Source organism: Rhipicephalus microplus, chromosome 7 (genome assembly GCF_043290135.1).
Source record: "Rhipicephalus microplus isolate Deutch F79 chromosome 7, USDA_Rmic, whole genome shotgun sequence".
NCBI classification, from domain to species: domain Eukaryota; kingdom Metazoa; phylum Arthropoda; class Arachnida; order Ixodida; family Ixodidae; genus Rhipicephalus; species Rhipicephalus microplus.
Window position 1 is genome coordinate 2836594 of NC_134706.1, and position 25009 is coordinate 2861602.

General features: G+C 39.3%; 1 long non-coding RNA gene across 1 annotated transcript; it reads left to right on the forward strand.

The window, feature by feature from the left end:
• The first annotated feature begins 1263 nt into the window (after positions 1-1263).
• On the forward strand, positions 1264-8188 carry LOC142767214 (uncharacterized). Its single transcript, XR_012884780.1, has 2 exons — positions 1264-1432; positions 5612-8188. It is a non-coding gene; the product is annotated as an uncharacterized LOC142767214 (long non-coding RNA).
• The last annotated feature ends 16821 nt before the right edge of the window (positions 8189-25009 follow it).

Genomic DNA, 25009 nt, shown 5'->3' on the forward strand with positions numbered 1-25009 from the left:
TTTCATAAAGTATGACGTAGCCAACAAAAGCAACAAACTGCTGCATCTTAAATTTAAAAAAAAGCAAAGTGCTGCACATTTACGGTAGAACATGGACATATATTGAAATGCGCGTTATTTTTATATGAAGGCAAAATAAAAACTACTTTACAAAACGCTTTGCATTCATCGGGATGTCGACACATCTGTGTAGTGTCATTTATGCTATTTGGATGAAAATCCCTGAATTTCAACGAATTCAGTAACCTGTGGCAGAAGAGCCTTTTGAATTTTCAGTTTCGGTTTCTGCGCCGCCGCCGCCGCCGACGAAAATTGGCCGCACGCCGCCGCCGATGAAAAAACCGGCGTGCGCCGACAACGCCGCCGCCGCCGATTCTGGACGACCCCCACGCCGCCGCCGGTCGAAATCGCCTCGGCGCACACCTCTAGCTGCAACACACGGCGCTTCAGCGAGCATGGGACTGATGGCAGTGATGGGGTAGTAGTAGTAGGGTGGCTAGAATGGGTGGCCATTCTAGCCACCCTAGTAGTAGACTAGTAGTAGTACACACATTTGTCTAAGCTTCGTACTTCTGGCCTGTTTTTGGCTCCGTGTGCGTTCGTGTGGCTTGAAGCGATTTTTTCACGAAACAAAAATCGGCGAATGTTCAGCGGTTGCGCTTCACCATTTTATTTTTTTATACTTACTTTCCAAATCGGCTCACGAAGTTCAAAAGGGGTTGTTCTTTCTATCAAAACAAAACCGTAACCAGCAATAAACAAAGCCGCAAGTACGATTCGCCGCCCGCAAGTACGAAGTCTAGGCAAATGTGTGTACTACTAGACTAGTCTACTACCCATTCCCACTCCATGATCATTCCCATGGTCGCTGAACGATCGCAGCGCGAGAGGGCCCTCTAGTTAATTTTGAGAAACTCTATGGTTCCGACGGCCGCTGCTTCCCAAGTGACCGCCGATAATCCGGCAGGCACAGGAAATTTAGGAGGCGTTGTCATAGAACACCTACGCATGGCCTCCAAGATTTTATGCAGGCAGCAAACTCTCAATTGAAGAGGGCCGCGTTTGCTGCCACCGGGTGGCACGAACCTTTTCGAGGCAAAACGGTTCGGTTCACCCAATAGCCGCTTAAAACCGGCTTGACTTGGCTGAAAACGTATAAATAGACGGCGACAGAATCGCCGTGTTGGACATTTTTTGGGGGACGTTTAGGTGGTGGGAACGAAAGGTCCAAGGTTCCTCACTAGCTTGTGAGGATCTTTATCCGTGGTCTTTGCTTGGCCGGGAGCCTCATGCATTCGTGAGAACCGCCTCTGCGCATGAATACGTGGTCTCGTTCTGTAATACTGTCTATAAGCAATGTGGTAACGACTTGCCCGATCATGAACACCGTGTGTTATGCTATTTGTGGATGTATGCCGTACGTGTATGTCTGGTAAGTGCGTGTGTAGCGTAAGGATCGATGTGTCGCTTCGGTGAAGTGTATGCTTGCGCCAAAACTTTCATTGAAGCTTCTTCTTGCGTAACTGCGTGAGACAGATACGAAATGCACAAGTTGGAAGCGATGGACTATTACCAGGCGTTCACACCACGTTATTTTCCAAGTGGCTTAAATATGTTGTCGCCGAATACGATAATCGGTTTTCTAAGCTATGTCTTTTCTTGTGGGTGTATACAAAGAAAAAAAAAAGAAATAAAGTTGAAGATATGCTGGGAGCACTATAAATATTCGCTCAAAATTGCCACCTTAAGCGTCTTCTTAAAATTAAACAGTGCCGCAAGGCAGTCGTGCCTTTCGGTGAAGTGCACGCTGTGTATTGCGGTAAAGCATACATATTGCGCGCGCTCGTGTTTAAATTGGAAATGTAGCACTGACATTGGGCCTCGTGTGTGCACCTAAATTGTACACGCGCTATCCTCTGCCTCATCAGTGACGATGCGGCAGTCAGTATCGTCATCATCTTCAGCTTGTGTAACAAGCCCAGAACAATTTACCTAGTAAAATACATTTTGTGGCAGGCAATTCGTAAGGCATTCAAATTTTAGTTCATTGCAGGATTAATTCAAGATTGTTAAATGGCACCTTCAAATAAACGAAACATGCATATGAGAGGCTTCAGTCGTACTTCAAAATTTGTGCCATGCCTCAAATTGAAAATGATTATAAAGGAAATATATGCTAAGGCTGGGTGTAGATTACCATTCACAATTCAATTGCCATTCATATTTTAGAAACTTAGAAAATTTGTAGCTCATGTCTTCTTATTGAGTAAGCACGAAAATAACTGTTGAAGGCCGTACGACGTAGGTGTTGAAGAATGGTCTACAGTTACTCACACAGTTTGCAAGAAATAAATCTTTGAAACATATGTCGTGCCAGAACTAAGTGAAGGGTGGTTATAGGAAACTGGTTATGACCCGACATAATAACGCATGTTCGAACGTCTTATGTGGGCTGCTTGTTGGCAAAACGGGGTGGTAATTAGGTAAGTGCCTGCAGGGATCTGCGCCAAGAGATGAAACCTGCTACATCTTTTTCATAAATTTCATTATTTGTGTCAAGCATGCGTGCACTCTTCGTTGTTGTGTTCTCTCAGGGTGCAAGTATATGGCATACGCTTGAAATCCATACGTTACCCCTGCGATTTGAAGATGTTATCACAGTGGACATGAACGTGCAATGTAGTTGAAAACGTTGCTGGGCACCAACTTTCTTAACAATCTGAACCCGCTTATACTACAAAAGTTACCACGTGACTTCAGCCAAATAGTTTCTAACTGTTGTGGTTGCTGTCAGATAAAAGTAATAATGAGCTAGTTGTGCTTGGACAATAGTCTTGCTTTACTGTATTAAAATAATCTAATTTAGTACCTGCATATAGAACTGACCACTTATTTTTTTTTATTTGTGGTCCTATTTGTTACAGTTTACTTTCAAAATATTTCATACAAGGTGGTTAAGTTTTAAGTCCATACAGTGGGCAAATTTTATCAGCAGTACCGCATGCTGTAAAATCACTTTTACTTCTCCTAGAAAGCATGGTGTTCCACTATTCCGGTATGTCTCGGCTGGGCTTCTCGACCTCGACGACTGTACATGTCAAACAGTTTGCCAAGTGTAACTACTTACTCCCCCCATAACTCTAAATTTTGTCGAGCCATAATAAATAGTTGGCAGTAAGAACCAGTTACAAAACCCTTTTTTTATGAAGTGCTCTTTAATCAGGGACCTAACAATTCTGTACATAAACGATGACAGCAACCACTTCTCCACAGATTGAACGATTAGGTTGTACTCATAAAAGCATTAATATAATCAGACTCTTTTTTTTTTTTGGAAAGTAAATACAATGCATAAATAGTCTTACCAGTCTGTGATTCAATATTGTAGCTAAACTATCGTTGAAAGCCAGAGTCATTTACAAATGCCATGTGGATTCCCGGAAAGCGCTAGGTAGCTTTATATAAATTGGGGATGTCTGCAAAAAAGCAAAAAGCCTACGTTTATGTTGAGCAGAAGTCCAAGTGAACATGCATGCATATGTTCATGAACTAGTTCCCTGTAACATGTGGTGCAACAGCTCTAGCTTAAAAGCTTCAGGCAGCTTTTATGCTGCTCCAAAAAGATTTTAGTTGCACCACAAGCTCCGGATATGCCTTTCATGAGTCACGTCACTGTGCCTGTTCAGTGTTTAAAAAACAGGTTTGAAGGGGATGGTAAAAATCTTTTTTGAAGGGGTGAGTAGCAGAGAGCATTAATTTATTAAAGTCTTCAATTTTATTATGTTAGCTCTGAGGCTTGCAGGTATGTTAAATGAGCATGGTCATATGAGTAACACCTCATAGGTCAATAATTTTTGGGTTGACAGCAAGGTATGAAGAGACAGGATTATGAAAATTGCAGAAGTAGAAGTAATGAAGTTGTCGAGAAGACTTTGTTAACAGTACATTTACAGGCTTCACGCACAATTTGCTTTCCAGCAAGGTGAATTTACTTTTGCTGATGCTTCCGATGGCGTCATTGCACTTCATAAGCGCTGGTTTTATGCACTGCACGTGACGATCTTGTTTTTTCAAGGTTCATGTACTGATTAAAAAGTATAGGATCAAGAAACTTACATGCTGTCTTAAGGCATAATCATGCTCACCATAGAGGTAATTGGTGTATGTGGGAGGTCTGTGTACATAACATCATAGTAATCTTGCAATGCTGTAGCTTTATTTGTGTAACGAGTGAAGCTTCTTTTCCTGTTAAAAATTTCTGCCAAGCAAACAAGTTCCAACAGTAGGATTTGCCCTTGGGTAAAGCAGGTGGTAAGAGTGAGCTTATTCAGAAGCCCTTCAAGAGTACCCACTGAAGGAATTAGTACCTATAGGGCAAAAATTCCAGTGCACCAAGAAGGGCAAGGGAGGACGGTGCAGGTTAACATTTCAGGAGGGCATCTTCTGGACATCATCCTTCTCTAGCCACAAGCTTGTATGGCCAATGTTTAGCAGACTCCTACTAACATAAGCTAGGTATAAATGTTGCTTCTCTATTGCAAGATGACACACCATATACCTTTTGAGAGTCTCCTCACCACAAGCTCTTACATTAGCCTAAAAATATTTTTTTTCTACGGTGCCCTTTTTTTGTCCTAAACAGTTGTCTGAAGCAACAATATGCACATTGTGACAGTCTAGCTGGTGACCACAGAGATGGCTCCCGCCATCACGATGTATACTCCACTCAAAATGTAAGACACTGCAAAATCATAGTCCGGTGTGCGTGTATACGACCTTGGACATGCAAGCAGTGACCACTTCTCTTGTGTTCTCTGCACTGGCGAATGCTTGTTGCACACCTGTTCAAGATTGTGACAGTGAAATTAGTTCTGGCAATGCTGTCTCAGAGGTAAGACTGTGTACGCCCTTAGGAACACCATGGTGGAGCGAGCAGAGATTCATATCAAATGTAGTAATAAAGTGGCAACACCATGATGATACAAGCACACTTGCATTAATTTATTACATTTTTATTGAGGCAGACATCACACAGCTAAGCCTAGTTGTGATCTCTTTTCATTATTGTCTGCATAGTTTTTCCGTTGGTCACAGCACAGGAAGAAAAATTTCTCTGTGGGAGCACCATATTTTAAGCTTGCATGACTCCAATGAAGCACTGTGCGAACAGATATATTGAAAATGTCAATACTTCGGGTCCTATAAATGGTGAACTGGTTGTCACATTCAGCCGGTGATCCTGCAGGAGCTTTAGCATATACTCTAAGGTCATTTTTCATCAACAATTCCACATACAATAGTTTAACAATGGTTGTTAATGGGCAAGATGATGCATAGCTTCAGGGAGCTAATTAAGCTAAAGGGGAAAATTATAGACGCCTAAGCACCACTGGAAAAATGAAAAAGCACAGAAAAAAAGCATCGGTCGCAGCTGAACTACAGAAAATATTTACACTGCACCACACATTCGCATCGTCTAGAATTTTCCCTAATAATGTTATACCAACCTGCCTAGCAGCAAGTACTTCTAAGGTAATAAAGTGCAGAATGACACTTGCATAAGACAGGGAACAGGACGCGAGTTAACTGCCATCTATGTTTGTTTGTGCAGGGTGTCTACCAACCTGGGAAAGTCGGGGAATTGGGGCCTTGCTGGAAAACTGTAGAAACTTTGGTAAAACCTGGCTAATTCATGGAAACTGGCGGCAGTCTGTGCCACCATCACAAAAATAAGCATTACCCTTGATCAATACTCAAAAAGTCACTCCTTCGACTGCAACTACAGTGAACAGCTAGAAGAGGCCTAAAAAAAGGCAATGCATAACTGTTTCTTCTTAGTGTACAAACAAAAGGATACACCGGCCAAAATAACACAAAGTTTACTGATGTTTGGGCACCTGATATTGTTCTAAATGACAGCCATAAGAAAGGTACATCGTATTTAAGTATGACTAGGTGCGTGATGTAAGCACCAAAAGTATATGGTCAGCGTTCCATAAATCTTATTGAGTATATGTGCAGCTGTGTGAATGTGCAGGGATTCCAGGTGCTGGCATGATGCAAGCTTGTTTTCTTCGACCAGAACACGGTTGCTTGACCAGTCAGTTTGAAAGCCTGTATATTCCGCATGTTCAGCGAGGGCATCCAAGGCCACCCATGATTTGGTGACTTCATTTTGAACTGTTGTGTTGTTTAACTCTTTCATTGAAATCACAGGTCTCATAGACTGACATGTTGTCACACTCGTGGCAGACTACAGTGTAAAGAAGACTACAGAAAGTTCGCTCGGCAGCTTATTCTTCCCATTGACTAAAGCATTTCTTAGCTTCCATGTTGGTACATGCACTATTTTGATGTATGTTCCTTCTACATATCACATATCATATCTGACTTTCCAAGCACAGCATTTCTCACATCGGTAAATTTGTGCATATTTGTCGTGGCCACAAATTCGGCTTGGCTTGAAGGCCTTTTAGTTTGGTGCTTATGTTAGAACTGCCATCACAAGAGGTTAGCTGGGCTATGTTTTGCCTTGTATAATATTATTGCTATTATTATTATTATTGGCGATGCAGCTGCAAACGTCCTCCGCTGTGCACTTATTGCAGATATTTCAAGAGTAGCACACTCTCTTTTCATTTCATTTCCTTGAGATGGTGTTATTAAATCCATGAGTATTTTTTATCATTATGTTCATAGAAGAGTACGTAAATGAAGGTAGCATGAAGGTAACCAAAACACGCAACTTAGCTTCACAAAAAAAGCCTACTGGCTTTTTCAGCTTGCCTTTGTTGTGCATAGCCTGGTCACTCCTCACAACAGTGTTCATGCTGTCTGAGACGCATCTGGAAGCTAAGTTGCATGTTTTGGTTGCTGACAAGGAAGGCTTCTTTTCAACTCTAGATGGCTCTATGTATAATGATAAGGTAGCCACTGGTTTGGAAAAAAGCTGAATAAATAATTTTCTGAGCAACTGCAGCCAATCAATTTATGTGGATGGACATGCATCTTCACTTTCACATGCAAAGTCTGGTGTTCCCCAGGGATCAATCATGGGACCAGTTTTGTTTCTCATTTACATCAACGACATTGGACATGGTTTGTCATCTACTATCAAATTATTTACATACAACTACATCATTTATAGAAAAATTGACAGTACCCAAGCTAACGAGTCATTATAGTTGGACCCTAATAAACTCGCATTTTGTGTCACCATGGCAAATTAACACTTCCAAAACGAAAGCCATGACGTTTACAAGAGCACATAAAACAGAAATGAGTCAATATGAAATTCAAGCTCTCCCCATTGAAAAAGTATCCCTATTTAAATATCTTGGAATTCATTTATCTTCTGACCTGCCTTAAAATAAGCGCATCGATATCATAACTAGTGAGGTGTCAAAAGCACTTGGATTTATTAAAAGAAACCTTTACTTGGTGGACTATACCTCTAAAATGCTAGCGTACACTACACTTGTCCGTTGAAAGATAGAATATGCATCCATCATCTTGAACCCACATCAATCATATCTCATCGATTAACTAGAATCAATACAAAATGAAGCAGCAGGATTTACCACCAAGTAGTATTCTTGCAACTGCAGCACTACAGATATTACACACTCACTTTCATTACCCCTTCTTGAAACACGCAGACTGTCGTTGCTGTTGTTGCATTTTCATAGATTTCATCGTAGTAAATCTGCCTTCGTAAAGCTTGCACAAACACACCTCATAATATTTTGAAACATATTGACAACCAATTCAAAATACAGCCTTTTTTGGTACACACAATTATGTATCAACACTCACATTACTTCGAAGCACACATCACTGGAACACACTGCCGAGCGACATTGCTTGATTCATTGATCATGCCGCCTTTGTAAACCAATTCAATATTTTCTTGGACATATGACTTACCTATCTGTGTGAGTTTGTAAGTGCATGTATGTGCTTATTTTTACTCTTCTTTCATTGTAAATATATTTTCTCCTTAAAGATGATAGTCTTGCTTGGGATATTCCAACGCAAAAATTTTGGTCTGTCTGTCAGCAAAAAGGCTCAAGTACGACCACATCCACAGCATCCACCAGTATTGCTCAAGTTTCTGCGTTCATACTTGTACTATTGTCAATAAAAAGCAAATATTGAGCATATTTGAGGCACAATATCAACACGTCAATATTGTGCACTGTGTTTATTTATACTAGAAAAGGTATAAATAAGTAATTCTAAGCACTGCAGCTGACAATGCGACGCTTTGCATGGAAAGGCGAGTCTCCTACGCTTTTCTAAGACGATACTGTGCTGCTACCTGTCTTGAAATCTACAAAGTATGGCCTCCAAGATTGCACGCATGCTGCGTGCTGCGTGCTCGCTATAACAAAGGCCATCCTTTCGTTTTCTGAAATTACCGCCAGATGGCACTCATGTCTCACACAACACCTCCAGGATCCCATTCACCAGTTTTCTCGTGCAAAACATCAAATAAATATTTCTGTCTATTCACTCTTTTCAGGCGAAATACAATAGTCTTTCGACGACATTTTTGGTCAAATATGCAGATAGGGGACAATTTTTTTCATGGCAATTTTCTGTATATATATATTTTTTGCACTATAGCTGTGTCTCTCTTATTGAGTTTTCATTCATGCCACAATTTTTTTTTCCTTTTGCATCTTTGTCTATGGAACTGTATTTTACATTGTTTACCACTTTAATTTTATAATGGCAATGTTCTGATTTGCAAATTTATTGTATAACTAAAACCCCCTGCGTAATGCCTGAATGGGCCTTTAGGGTATATATTAATAAAAAAAAAGTGTTGATGCACAAAGCGGGTGACTGAACGAATAAGTTTATGCCCTGTTACTAACGCTCAATCAGGAACATGTAGCGGCAAGTGTGAAAAAAGCAAAAAGGCAAAAACTCAGTTTTTATTTCAGTGAAGATTCATGTTGCCACTAAGAGCTGTTGTTTCAGAAAAAGACACTTGGTAAATAAATGTTTCAGAGTATATTCAAAGAAATTCGGAGCGTTTGAAGACTTGTGATCCGCTAAGAATTTCTAACTCAGAATCTATCATCTTATCACTAAGTGAACAACCTTCTTTGTGCCGTAATGCATTCGGTATAGATGTAAAAGATTTATATTATTGTTTGCCCCAATGTGAAGATTTGAAGTGTATAAAGCAGTGCATCAGAGAAGATAATGATGAGTTGTTGTTTCAGTGCCAGTGTGGCATCTCTATTGCGTCGTTTTTAGAGCTCATGCAGGCCACCTAAATTCTACCGTTGTGTCTTGGAAGAGAAATAATTTTGTCCAAAAATCTGGTATCTGCATTGAATCATGAGTATACCTGTAATTAGTTATATTTTTCTTGGGTATGTAGACGGGCAGCTGCAAAAGCATTTGAATTGGTTATCATCACACACTGTTTGATATGTCCATGACTTCTTAGTTCTACTGGACATTAACAATTGCTCTTTACTGGTTGCTAATATAAAGAAAGATGTTGAGGAAAACGAAATGTCAGCATTTCACTTTGGAGTTTCAAAAAATTGATGAGCTACAGTTTCTTGATTTAAGACAGGCTTTCATCAAAGATCACATATATAGCAATACCAACCTAGATTCATAAAGCCAATTCTAAATTTTAATTCTGGCCGCTCAAAACCATACAGGGAGCCATTGCATCAACTGTGCTGGGTGCCGCTCTTCAGAAGTTACGCGAGCACCTTTTGGCGCATGCATTTGATGCACAAGTTGCTCGCCTTGCAAATTCTGGCTTTCTGGGTGACGTGATTTGCTCCTTGTTGCAAAAACTTATTTCAAAGATCGAGAAGTTTTATCATTGTGATTCTAGTGCACTAGAAATTAGCAAGAAAAAGAGGCAGGCAGTTATCCTATACATACACAGGATAGCACATGGTTTGAAAAATGTTGGTGCTCGTTATTGCATAAACATGTCATTCTCAGCACGTGATAAAGTGCATAATGTGTGTACTTTGGTGGATAGAGCATTGTGTCAGCAGCCAGGGAAAGGGAACAAATGTGTCTCCAGTCATGTCCACAGATATGCTCCTTGCACTACTGGCGTGGTTTATGGGATTCCACTGTCTTGCAGCTGCAAATATTTGGGTGAAATGGGGCATTACATAAACGTGTGCTTAAGAGAGCATGGGCTAATGCTATCAGATGCTAAAATCACGTCTAATTTGGCAGCTCGTTGTAGGCCATGTGGATGTGTGCTCAGGGCTGGGCAGAGATGCCCCAAAAAGTATTCTGGAATGCAGATATCGAAATGCGTGGTTTGGAAGCATAAAATACAGATACTGAGATAAATTTGTAATTCATGTGACAGGATATTTCAGAGATACGTTTGCAAAAAGACAAAAAAGTATTCCAGAATACATATACTAAAATACTTTTGTATATGTCGGGGATAGTTATACTCCATACAAACATTTGTTATGTGCAGCACATTGAAACTTGCAAATGAAATTGATTTATTATATTTTCGCCATTCTCCCAATGTCATTAAGGCATTACAAAGGATGCTTACACTGCACATAATTGTTAATAACCACATATTTACAGATATCAGTTGCAATAAAAAACTATGCCATATGAGAGCATCAGTCACACGCATTGTACACTGAAATCCGTAACTCAACAGCAACACTATTAGTTATGCTAAAAGGAGCATAGTTCAAGCGAAGTGCTGGAACCACCATAAACAAACGAACTTCCAGTTGAAGTTTTAGTGTTTTCTAGAAACATCTTAGAAAAGGCAGAAAGAATTAAGAACGGACAAAACAAGGAATGCGAAAGGAAACTCAAAAAGACCTCTTTCGAATCGCTGTTTGGCCATGGTGGCGTTTTTTAGAAATGCTCTGCAGAAAGAAGTATCGTAGATGGCACATGGCACCAAATTCTCTTTGGGTGGTTTGTGGCTTCCGCAATAAGCTCCAGTTTTTCAAATGGGTGCTGCAAAAGAAAAGTGGAAAAAAACGAGAAAAACAAACTCTACTCATTCAATTGGCATGAGGAAATACATTTAAAAAATGGCGCCCATTGTGCAGTATACAGTACTCCTCACAATGAAAATATCTGTGCTAGAATTCAATATAGCAGTATAACATTGTTGTCACGCTGAAGCAGGCCATCATTCAAACACATCATGGGATGCGAGTAGCAAAGCAACTAGCTCGCTTTCAAGAAGGTAGGAGTCAGTTTCGCCCTCAGCAGAAATGTAGAAATGGTGGGTGCATATCTTGCCGTGGACTGCCAAGGTCACAGCAGAAATGTTTTTCCCCATTGTCAACACGTCTCAGCTCATTTACAAAAAAAAAAAAAGTAACAAGATACCCGTGTCCTGGATAGTATCGCGATACATGCGATACACCGTGAAAGTATTTCACTACTGAGATACAAATACATTTTTTAAAAGTGCCTCGATACAGCAATACAGACACTCAAAAGTATCTCTTAAATACTATTGCGATACTACCCAGCCCTGTGTGTGCCCCACTTGTAGAAAACAAATATCAAATATTGACATGTTGATTAGCGCATGTGTGAAGTAGCCAAAGCATTTTCATTAGATCTAACAACAAGTGCATAAGTATTTCATGTAACACTCGTCTAGATGAAGAACATAAGGTCTTAGAGAAGACATGAATCATTCTGTGTTGTAACAAATGTGTACATGTGCATAGTTTTGATGAGTCAATATTTTCTATATATGTTCTTTCCTTTTCCAAATAAATTTCAGTTGTGAAATCAGCGCTGTGACGCTCTCTGACTGCTTCTAACCTGTTCCTTTGTAAAATATTCTACGGTGAACACTCACCAATTTGCCTAACTCACGATTCTGCATCTTTTATTTACCTATGGAATCGGGGAAGCAGTTGCGGTCTGACAGATTCCTTTTTTCCACCCCATATTCAAACATCAGCGCTTCAAACGCTACCGCAGCTTTTATTGCAGGTGTCTGAGTACTTTGATTGTGCTCCACGTGTCAGAACCCAGAGAAATAAAGCACCAACAAGCATGTGTGCATTGTGTAAAAAAAAAAGAGAGTGAAAGAAAGGATAAAGTAAATTTTGCTGTACAGTTTCGTTGTCGCAACATTGTTGTTAGTCGTTGTCAAGACAAGGTCGCATAAAATACGTAAATACTCCTTTTTGCTGAAAAGTATATTTTAGACGTGTACAAATGAGACGGGGATGCAAATCATTAGTAAATACAGCAGTCTAAATCAAAGTAATCTAATCCAATCCTAAATGGCCTGCAGGCTATAGCCATTATAATGAACTAGAATGTGCTCCAGTAAGCCAACTGGCCGGGCTGTTGCATCTTTGTTTTATACGAATGCCACGAGATAGCGCCACCTTTACGTTTCCTAGCAGCATTGGCTGCACTGTTGGACTATCGCAGGCTCCTTCAAACTTGCAGCTACAGGTGATTTTATTTGTGTGGTTGTGTTCTGGTTGTTCCAAAAACCAAACAGCCAACTTCCTCAGTGCCTGGGTCGCAAGTTTTGTTTTGACCAGATACACACATTTTTTCATATTTACCACATACACTCACAACATTATGAGTGTGTGTGTAAAATGTGTTCATTTGTTTTATATGAGTGCCTCTTATTTTATTTTTTTTTTACTGCTAAAGTGTTCTTTCCACTGCACATTTTCCAAGAAGACATTATGGTCATGGAATTTGCTTTTAATCTATGGGAAAACCTGGAAAAATCACTACAGTTGAAAAAATTATAATTGATAAACACCCTGTTGTGGCTTTGCTAGCAAGTATGTTAGGAAACAGACACATGTACAGTATGGAAGTGTGCAATGTCACAGTCATGTATTGTCAAGAAACGTCACATACCTACACTTGAAATACTTTTCTGACCTTCCAAGTTTCAACAGATGTGTCAATGACACATCACTTCTTTCCTAGGATGAAATGCTTTCAAGAGTCCTATCAGGACCCCTGCCTGTGATCTTTTTCAGGTATTTAATATGAACTGACATGCCCTAATGCTTGCATACTTACACAACAATCTGTCAAATTTTCCATACACTCTTAACAGCCTGTAAATTCACTCCTAACAACACCCCCTCCACTCTTCCAGTATAGGCCAAAAGGGTGATTATTTACAATACCATGCTTGTGGAACATTACTATCTATGAATCTTACAATTGTTTGGTGAAAAAAATTAGGGGACCCTCAAGGTTTGAGTTGAACACAACAGTGATATCCTATCCCTAGTGCATACTCCAACCACCTAGTGCATACTTTTTGCAGGGTAACATTACTTGAAAAGTTCATACTGCAGATTATTACTACGTAATCAATGTTTAAAGTGGCTTGTGCTAGTAAGGGTTTCGCATATAGTTGCAGTCTGCGTAATGGATTTCTAAATGGTGGCTAAGCGCGCTTGTTGATACGTACACATAGTTACTTCGAAGAGCGCAGAGATGGGACACAGGATAGACCACGCAATACAGGTACTGTGTAGTATGCTTTAAACCATGAGCAACTATGTGCATGAAATGTTTTTAAACTTGATATGCACCCAGTACATGGTCCTAAGAGAATACTCCAGTAGCATTTGTGCCTTTTTTTTTTCGTGGCTGCTTTAAACAACGAAGTCATTATGATAATCACACGTTCTGATGGCCAGTGGCAATTCACATTTGTACCATGAAATACTGCGATATTACATATTGTATTGTGAAGCGTGTATACTAGACGCGTGTATTTGTAAAGCATGAAAATTATTTTTGAGCAGGCACGTGGCTTTGTGGTAGAATGCCTGCTTGCCACACAAGCAGCTTGGCTTCTATTCTCACTCAGACCTAGAAGGTTTTATTTGTTATTCTTTTTATTTCCATGTTTTTATATAATAGACCAGATGTAAAGTGAACATGGAGAATTTCATGCACCAAAAAAATACCAACGCTGCAGCTGTACAGGTGGAACCACACTTGTCCAGAGCAGCGGAGCGCATGGCTCTTGTTAGTGACGGCTTCTACTTCACCTTAGCTACATGCTTCTGTTCACGCTTAAATTATCGCACAAAGGCCTAGCACGCCGTATGCCATGTTAGATATTCATACGGCGTCGGCATTAACATATTTCAGCAGAAAACAGCAACTGGAGCGGTCGGCTGGGTGTTTTAGACAAGTGTGATTCAATCTCTAGAAATATAAGTGATTTAACACTCCAAATTTAATTTTGTTGTGTTCAATTCAAAAGTCATGATTTGCAAAACTGTATATGTTTTAAAAGTTGACTAATGTTTTAAAATGTTAAGTACACCAAAATAAAAGAAAACTTGTGCAACAGTATGATACACAGCATCCGCCCTGGCACATTAAAAGAAAAAAGACTTGAGAAGTTGTGTAGTGCAGCTGGCTACTCAGCTCCAGGAATGTACTTGTACCAATGAATACTTACCCTTTCTCAACGGTTCTGTGGATTTCGAGGGCTTGATTATTTCCTACGGCCAATCAATTTTTTTAATGTACATTTCTTTTATGTCACTGGAAAGCTCGTAATTCAGAATGTCTAATCACGCATTGGCAACACAAAAAAGGCAATGAAACAGTTTTCACCAACCGTTGTTGCTGATGGAGTCTTATATGCAACACATGTTGAAAACAGTGGCCTACAGCTGTTCACTGCATTGGTACCAAATTCTGCCATGACAGAGTGCATGAGCAAAGTGCTGGAGAGATGGTGTGTACATGCACTGTGGTTCAATGCAGGTTTTTTGTTGCTGTGAAGGAAGCTCCACTGCTGAGCATCAATTTCTTAACCTTTTGATGGTTAATAGGATAAATGCATCCCACTTTTTCCTCAGTAAAACTTTCTCTGCTACTTTACGTTGCCATCAGCACAATGCCTTCCAGTTGTGGTGTACCAGAAACATTAAGGAAACTGAGAAACTATATATTGCACATTTACAATGCATGGTATCAGTGATACGTTGAGTTTAAAATCTTTTATTCTGTTAATATTTTTTTTTCAGCCGGTGTCATATTGCGTACCAGGTAGCTAAAGTTTCAAATTTATGGTATTCTTCTGTTCAGATTTTTTAAAGAATTTTAGCATGCAACTATAGATTTTCTTTCTAAATTGCAAAAATTATATCTGCCTAAAATCATTGTGGAAGTGCAGTCGAATGAAAAATGATGAAGCAGTTCCTTGCATAGCCTAACAACACAGCATACATGCATAACTGTTTTTTCATGTTTGATGGATGCCGCAAAACAGCACATTCTTTGATATTTTTTATTATTATGAGGAGAGGCAATGAGACCAAAAGCTGTGGCTAAGACACTGTTGCTAAAATTTCGTGCCAAAGGAAAAATATGGCAAAATTGCTGCTTCATACAGCCAGGAAGCCAAAGAGAACACGAATTTTCAAGATCATCAAATCATGCAAGATATATGAGAAAAGCAAATATGTCACACCTGAATAGAGTTCACGAATATGATGCAGCATTTGTTAATACACTTACAGCATTCAGTGCATTGACACCACGTCAAAGTGGCTTGCCATGATTCATTACCACAATTTTAATTATTTGCGAAAATGCAGGCTTAACTAAGATGTTTGCCCTTGTTCATTGCAGATACAAGACAACACATGCATAGACACAGCTTCGTTAAATGTGAATGAAAAGCAATATTCTCCTTTTTCTTTATTTTCATATGAATGCGTGCACTCATCTATGCCTGCTGTTTTCTCCTTGTTTTCGACGAGTTTCAATATTATCGCCACCTACCGACAAGACAGACACAAGCTGAAAGGGTACGTGTATGTGAAGGCCTTGGGACAGAGCCGCTAGACTCAATGCCACAGGCAGAGGCGCAGAATTGCGTAGAAAATCTGAAATTAAGGTTCACTGCAATTTTTCTCCCACAGTTTTAGAAGTGTTCCTCTGTACTGCTTCCATTGGGCCTTTTTGGGCAAGAAATTTGGCAGCAGAATTACAGCTTAGTGCCCTTATGAGACAATGTGACATGTGTTGCCCCACTTATTCAAAGATGCTTCATGGGTCGATGAGCCACATGCGTCCCACTTTTTCTCATAAACTGATGGCCATATTTTAGTGAAGACTGTGTCACACTATTTTTAGGCATGAAGTTCTGCAAATTTCTGTTATTATGTGAAAAATATCGATGAATTCACGAAGGGTAAGTTAAATTGCATAATAAGCAAAATTGAAAGTGAGAATGCAATATATATGCTATATAATTTTAAGCCAGATTAACGATTGTCTGAGCTGCAGCAGGCAACGTGCAGAAATTCTCCAGAACTCGATACTAAGCTTTTGCCACGAAGCGGTGTAATGGCACAGCTGCTGTGATTTTCAAACACCATTTCAAAATACATATACAACTCAAATTTCTCAAGGGAAATGGAGCTTGACTTTATCATACTTCTGCATGTTTCCAAATAAAGATCTATTTACACTTCCTGGCCAGTTAATTGCTGTACCCCTAACCAGACATAAAAGTGAAAACAATGACATTTGGTAGTCTAACAATGGACCTAGGGATTTCAATATCACACCAATGTGATTTGGCATAAGCTGCAAAAGCTTATTCAATCAGTCATACATTGTTACCCTTTTATGCCAGTTTTAACGCGATAGTTTTAAAAATCTCGTGGGCATCGTTGATTGTGAGTGATGAACCTTGTGAGCAACCAGAAAAATCAAGAAAGATGCAAATAAAATAAGTAATAAAAAATTTCCCAGTTTGCGGGAGGATCAAGCCCAGGCCGTTTGCATGGCAAGCAGGCGTTCTACCGCACAGTCACACATATACTTGGAAATTAAGGAAAATAACTTCATCTGCTTGAAAATGCAGTGAAAATAATGTTAGGCTTTGCAAACACATGTGTCCTGTATACTGCCTTCACAATTCAATATGTAATATCACAGTAATATTTCTTGATACAAGTGTGCATTGTAATCAGGCATCAGAACATGTGATCATCTTAATGACTTCATAGTTACAAGGTGGCCAGCCATAACAAAACGCACACATTTTGCTGCACACATTTCCTTCAGACCACATAGTGAGTGCATACCAAGTTCGAAAATATTTCATGCACCAAGTGCTTGAAGTACGCACTAGGGTCAGGGTATCATTATCGTGTTCAATTCTTGAAAGCAAACCTTAAGGGTCGCCCAATTTCCTATGATGCAGCTGTGATATCGGGTTGACGTCAACTGTTGCTAGGTGCCATGCACTGAAGTTGATTTATGCAGCAGCGTCCAGGGCTACCATCCTCACTAGCACCAGCACTTCATACCAGCTTATTGATTCTGGTGTTCCTAATGCTCAAGTTCATGTTTGCATCATTGCACAAGTGCAAACAACTGGTTATATAAACACTTGGAATTCTTCAATGTATGTCTGTGTGTGGAACATTTGGACGTATATTTGGCATAATTTCATGACGTGCCGCTATAAAAAAATCATAACATGGTCATGCTAAGCATGCCTCCGCATGCTTCGCATAATGTCGATTCCGGAGCTACGTGGAATATGCTGAATTTTTCAGAAATAACCTTGGGCAAGACGTACTTTCGGCACGAATCTTGACATAAGTATGTGTCAGTTTTTTACAAGAAAATGTAACTCTTAGAAATGCCGATTACCATATTTTTTATTGTATAATCAGTGTACTTAACATTTTAAGCAGTACTCTCTTTTATATTCACACAAAACACAGCTGTAGTGTATGCCTCATAGTTGAGGAAAATGCTGGCAAAGCACAACTTGCACTTTTGCAGTTAAGACAACATAACTTAAAGGCCCACTGAACGTTTGTGTTATGCATGGTGTACTACTAAGTTATTACCGTTACTTCGTGCGATCAGGCTGACATTATGATCTGTGCATGATACAGCTCCTCAGCTGCACGATAGTGATTTTCATTGCAAAGCTGTTTTCTGGCACGACAGGCATGAGAATTTTGGGACAGGATGTGACAACGAGCATGTACGCTAAATCTGAGTGTGCCGTCGATTCAATCGATCGGTGTATAGGAGCAAAAATTTAGCCAGGTAACGGTAAAAAAGTGACACAGGGAAAAAACGAGGAGCCCTCAAAAATGAGGGTGAGAGAAGTTCAGTGTGCGTGTGCCTCCTTCTTTCTCTCTTTTCTTCTCTCTTTCTCTTTGAGAGCTCGCCTTTTTTTTCTTGCTCTGTTCCCTGTTTTATCTTTCCTCTTTGTTTTCTTTTCTGCCTTTGGATGCATCACTTTCTACATTCTTTCCTTTCCAGGTGAAAATGCTCCACGGTTTCTGTTCACTTTAACTGAAACCATGGCTATATACAGCTGGGACTAAGTACAAGCCAACACATTAGCAACATGTTCCAGTTGGTCCCAGCATGAACCACTCGAGACTGAAAATGACACCAGCTGGCCTGGAAATAGAATCAGCTGGAATCATTTGTTATAATGAAACCAGTTGGTGTGAATTATTATTATTATTATTATTATTATTATTATTATTATTATTATTATTATTATTATTATTATTATTATTATTATTATTATTATTATTATTATTATTATTATTATTATTATTATTATTATTATTATTATTATTATTATCTTCCTTATGGCCATTCTCTTCATCCCAGAATAGCTGTAGTGCAAGGCAAATAAGTGATAAGGCACATTGCCTTCATGATGGTTTTTCTTTTTGTACATCTAATGCTGACAACATTTACAGTTCATTGTATGCCAGTACAAGTTTCATTTCAAAAAGGCACAGGGTATTTCAAGCATTGCAAACAACTAAAAAACAGTTTGTGTTAAGCACAGGACATATGCACAACCAAATATTGCTGTGTGCTGCATCGAAGTTTAAACGGGCTGGCACTCCCTTACCTCCTATTGCCTAGCACCTCTCTGCCAGAGGAGGACATGGCGCTGCAATTTATAGAAAGGCATAAAGCTACTCTGAAAAGGTCTAACTCCTTTGCCTCATACTGCCATCACCTGATCTTTTGGAGATAAGGTAAGGTTGCATAAAAAACAGGTAGCCGTGCATCAGTCATTCCCTAATACATACCTCGTTCAAAAATCCAAAACATCCCCGGGATGTCCTGAAATGTCGAAAATATTCTTGTCTTGTAGGGTGTGCCACAGGACTGGCTGATATATCTGAGTCCATCAAATGCAGTTAAAATATGTAGGTCTTTGTAATGACATTATAAATACTGCCTAGAACAGTGTAACAGTGAAATACAGATTTAATGAGTAAACTGCAAATCAAGTGCAATGTTATCAATGCAATAATAATAATAATAATAATAATAATAATAATGAATATATTACTAACATGATTATAATAGTATTGTGGGGTTTACACATACAAAGTAACTAATTGCAAGGATTAAAAGGGGGTGCACAGGAAGGCAGTGAGGTATATTTATAACAAATTCAATCTAACGAATTCTTCTACTGAGTTGCAAACGAAAGCTGGTCTATTAACACTACAAGATAGGGCAAAAATAGCAAAACTAAAGATTTTATTTCAATTAATTCATAGTGACATAAACATCGACACGTCAGAAGTAATTTTTTTCTGTCATTTTAAGTTAACACCTTACAGGCACTCACAAACACATAATAAATACACTTTTAAATCAAGTTGCTATAAATATTCATACTTCCCCCAAACCATGAAAGAATGCAAACCAAATAAGTCCTTTTGGTACTGATGCCTCATCTTTCACTGTGTCCTTAGATATGGTACAAGCATCACGCATAACCGAGAGAAGAGAAAACAAAGAAAGGAAGGCAGTATTTGCCGAACAGTATAATAGACAGCGCTTTCTTAAGAATTAAATAGAAACTGCAGTTGGGTAAAGATAACTAGATGGCGCTGTACCCCTACTCTCAGATTGGCTGCATGGGGGGCTGTGCCTGGATATGCATAGAACGAGCGGATCTCTCAGTCTCCTTTATAGTCACCATACGTAGTGGATCGTTGGTGGGGCATGAACGAGGCAGAGTGGCGGGCACGTTAAAGACGCTTGCGCTCGGCTCCTTTGGCACGCGTCTCATCGGTGTTACCCATGCGTCACCTGCATTCTCAAACGCGATCGAACGCATAGACGCATGCATGGACGGACGCTTCACCCCACTCATAATCAATCACTCCATGAATATGCTGTAATTTTTTGTAATTTTCTTTTTTTCTTCTGGAATTTAAAAATTTATCATTATTTTTCCTCATTTTAACTTGCACATATGTTGTAATACCACTACTATTATTATATTCTAACAAAGCTTATTCAGCAGCTAAGTACCTCTATATCACCCTACATTTCATACAACACTACGCAGTATAGATTTAAAACTACGCTTCAAAGTTAGACTCCACTTATTTACTCATAAATTGTGCCAATCTCTTGATGGAGTGATTCATAGACTGAATTATTTTATAATTTTCTAACACATTTGAGAGGGTCAGTCATAAACATTTACCTTAAAATTAAGTCATCTGGACCTTGGCACTACCGAACAAAGTTTAGTACTTTGAATGCTTCGCATGAAATTGAACTCGCTTTGTGCTCAGCTAAGCCCAGCTTATTTCTCATTTTAACTGCCAATGCCCCTTCCTTGCTATCATCTAAATTTCGTCATGATTTGCTGATAATAGTGTTGTCATTTGTGAAATTACTAACAGAAACTATTTGTACCACATGTTATAGATATATTGCTAAAAAATAGGCTGGAATTAGTCTGAAACTCCCGCACTAACTATAAAGTTAGTGCGGGATAAATACCATATTCTTTCGTCACGATCGTAAAAATTCACATGGCGGAGGCATACTCATCGCCACTAAAAAAGAACTATCATGCTCTCTAATCAACACATCTTCACAACTAGAATCATTATGGGTAGGTAATATGCCGTGCCCCTCCCGAAGCAATAATGCTTGGCGTATGCTATAGGCCCCCTCGAACTGACCGAGACTTCCCGCGCAAACTTAACGAAATCTTATCCCAGGTAACTAATAAACACCCTAACGCACGTGTTCTGCTTTATGGTGATTTTAACTTTCCCTCCATTAATTGGCTCAATCAGGTTTCACCAACCTCGGGAAATACTGAAGCAAGAGAATTCGTCGATGTTTGCCTCAACTTTAACCTCATCCAACAGGTAACCAAACTAACGCACGTCACTAGTGAATCCTCAAACATTTTAGACCTGGTATTAACAAATAGCCCCGAAAGCTTGAAATCTATTGCATACTTACGTGAAATCAGTGATCACAAAGTCATCCATACCATATTTAACTTCACCCCAAAAATACGCTCCATTTTCCGGAAAACGATTCACTTGTACGATAAGGGTAATTATGAATTAATTAATCGTGAATTACGAGATTTTCTATCATACTTCGAACTCAATCTCGGTTCCTGTTCTCTCAATGACCGCTGGCTAATGCTTAAGGACAAGATAACTGACTTGACTAATAAATTCATCCCCACAGTGAGCTTTACTGCCAATAAAAATAAACCATGGTTTTCCACAAGTTTGAAAACACTTGAAAATAAAAAAAGCACCTCTTTCGAGCTGCGAAGTTTAATGGTAATGCGTGTGCATGGAGCAAGTACTATGCTGCGGAAGAAGCTTATTATGCTGAAATTAGAAAAGCGAAACAGACATTCTATCACAATGATTTAACTAAAATTCTGAAATCTAACCCTAGAAAATTCTCGGAAATCATAAACCTGCAACTAACACGAGACATCACGCTTACAAACGATAAAAATGAAGACGTAAGCGACACTGTTTGTGCCAATATCTTTAACACCGCGTTCTCATCAGTGTTCACTAAAGAAGCCAATTGACGTACCGTTTCTTACGCCACCTACTACGACCTTACCAGCGATGGACCCTGTTGTGTTATCCGTTAGTGGCATTTCATCACTCATTGACAAATTAAAACTTTCATCATCAGCTGGCGTAGACAATATTAACTCTAAGTTGTTAAAAAATACTAAGGAAATTATTGCAGTGTACTTTTCGATGATGTTCTCATTGTCACTCGAAACAGGAATTTTACCAGACGACTGGATGGAGGGAAAGGTCATTCCAGTCCACAAATCAGGTAACAGACAGTCCCCCCTAAATTATTGACCCATCTCTCTAACAAGCGTCCCCTGCAAAATCATGGAACATATCCTATAATTACACATCATGAACTTTCTTGACACCAACAATTTTTTTCATTTTTCCCAGCACGGATTTCGTAAATCATTATCCAGTGAATCCCAACTTGCTATATTTATTCATGATATACACTCTTCTCTCGACCATCACTTTCAGACCGATTCAATCTTTCTCGACTTCGCAAAAGCCTTTGATAAGGTACTGCACAAACGCCTACTGTTAAAACTTTCCCAGCTGAACCTGCACCCCAACATTCTTGCATGGACAACACAATTTCTTACTAACCGCTCTCAGTTCGTCTCCATTAAAAATACCCGTTCTAGCTCCCTCCCAGTAACATCCGGCGTCCCCCAAGGATTTGTACTCGCACCCCTCTTGTTCCTAATGTATATTAATGATCTTCCTGTTCATGTATCTTCCCATATCCGTTTATTTGCCAACGACTGTGTCATCTATCGCACAGTTACTAACATTTCTGATCAAACTACACTCCAACAGGATCTGGATCTCGTGCAACAGTGGTGTGATCTTTAGTTAATGAAGCTTAACCCTACTAAATGCAAACTCGCCTCATTTCAACGCCAGCGTAATCCTTTATCATTCTCATACCTAATATCTAATTCCGCTATCGAACAAGTTCAGTCATAAATACCTAGGCGTCACCTTAACATCTGACCTTTCCTGGAACACTCACATAAACAACATCATATCATCCGCGAACAGACCCCTCGGTTTCCTAAAGCGTCATTTGCGTCACGCACCACTAGACATAAGACTTCTGGCTTACAAATCGCTCATCAGACCTAAACTAGAATATGCAGCGCCCATCTGGAGCCCGCACAAGATATACCTAATAAACGAAATAGAATCTGTACAAAATCGTGCCACTAGGTTCATTCACTCTTCATATTCATACGAAATAAGCATATCATCCCTCAAACATGACATTGATATTGATAATCTTTCTGTGCATCACCGCATCGCCAGCCTCTGTTTGTTTCACAAGTTCTTTCACAGTTTCCTCAATCGAGCACCTTACATTATCCCACCAACGCGCATATCTCACCGCACAACCCATTCTTATTCAATCGCATGCGCACGCGCTGGCACTACTACTTTTGCTGCCTCATTTTTTCTTTGCACAGCAGTGGACTGGAATGGCCTTCCCCGTGACATTGCAGCCATCACGTGTTCATCAACGTTTGCGCAAAACATAAATACATATTGCTTGTCAGAAGATCACTCTCTGTAACCTCCATTTGTTAACCTACCCCTTATGTAATACCCCCTCACCGGGGTCTTTAAGATAATAAAGTGAAGTGAAGTGAAAGTTAGCAATGCTAACCACATGCTTGGCTTGTGCGAGAAATGTCGCACCACTCCTTCCTTTCTTTATGTTATCGTACAATCAAACCAAAACATGTGCACGCATGTGGCTTTAACACATTTTGTAAACAGATTTGTCCAATGCCTATGAACAAGCCTTACCAATGCCTTTTGGCCTGTTTGACACTTCAGGGCCTTCGATGCACTGTAAGGGCACAAGAAAACTTGTGGGTCTTAAAAGTGACTTGTTTCAAGACTTTGCAATATGATGGTTAATTGAAAGTGATAAAATACTGAAGTTGATAAATGAGTTAGTTGTGGCGTCTTGTATAATAATATGCATACTTTTAAAAAAAGAAGCAAGCATGCAAATTACTAAATTCATAATGAAAACATAATGACATCCGTGGAAGATTGGTTGTCGTGGTAACTCACCTGCAGTTTGATCGTAATTATGGAATATGAATGTTTAACTATCTTGAGTTTTAATGAACTGGCATTTAGTTTGTGAATAACAGTATGCTAAATAGCATGTACATATTCTTGTTTGGTTGTACAAAAACAGTGTTAGGAAATATTTTCAAAGGATGAGTGGTAAAAAATTTGTGGCACAAGCCAAGAACATTATTAGCATTGCTCATTTTGTAGCCAGCCTGGACATTCGAGAATAATTTAACAGACATCTGCCCAGCCAAGTATTTAAAATTACCAAGGATGTTTCAAGAGATGACTACATAATAATTGCACCTGCATGCATGAGCTTTTGTCTCTCAAGTTTCATGCATGTGCTTCGTCATGGCAGAGCATGGTGGAAATACACCCAATGGTTGTCAGCCACTGTTTGGTACACAAGTTGCGCAGCAAAATGAATTTGAAATAAAATTTAACACAAAATGTTTCATTGCTATTTCCCAGTTGATGTATTATTTCCATTGCAATATAAAAACAAGTACATCAAATACTGGCTGTATCTCCCTTTGCAGCTATGATAAGGACTCCTAGAAATCTTGAAAGTAGGAATCGAGTATTTGGCGAAAACATCAAGCCCTTAAAATCTACAGAAGTGTTAAGAAAGGGTAAGTGACAATTGTATAGGTAGCAAAATTACTTTCCTAGAGCGAAGCAGCCAGCTGCACTAGATAAGCTGTCATGTTTAATGCGTATAACCTGCCAGAGATGAAACTTATGATACTTTTACACATTTTCACTTTATTTCAGTGCACTTAACATTTTAAATTTTATTAAACTAGTAAAAAATGTTTAGTTCTACAAATAATGGCGACTGAATCAAATAGAACAGTATTCAACTTGGTATGTGAAATCGTAGAATATTTTGCACACTCTTCGAATTTGGCAGTTGCAGAATTTCTCTGGGACGCATACTTCTCCATATGGGCTTTACATGTTTTCTAGAGAAAGCTTCTGGGCCATCATCGTGAAATAATTTT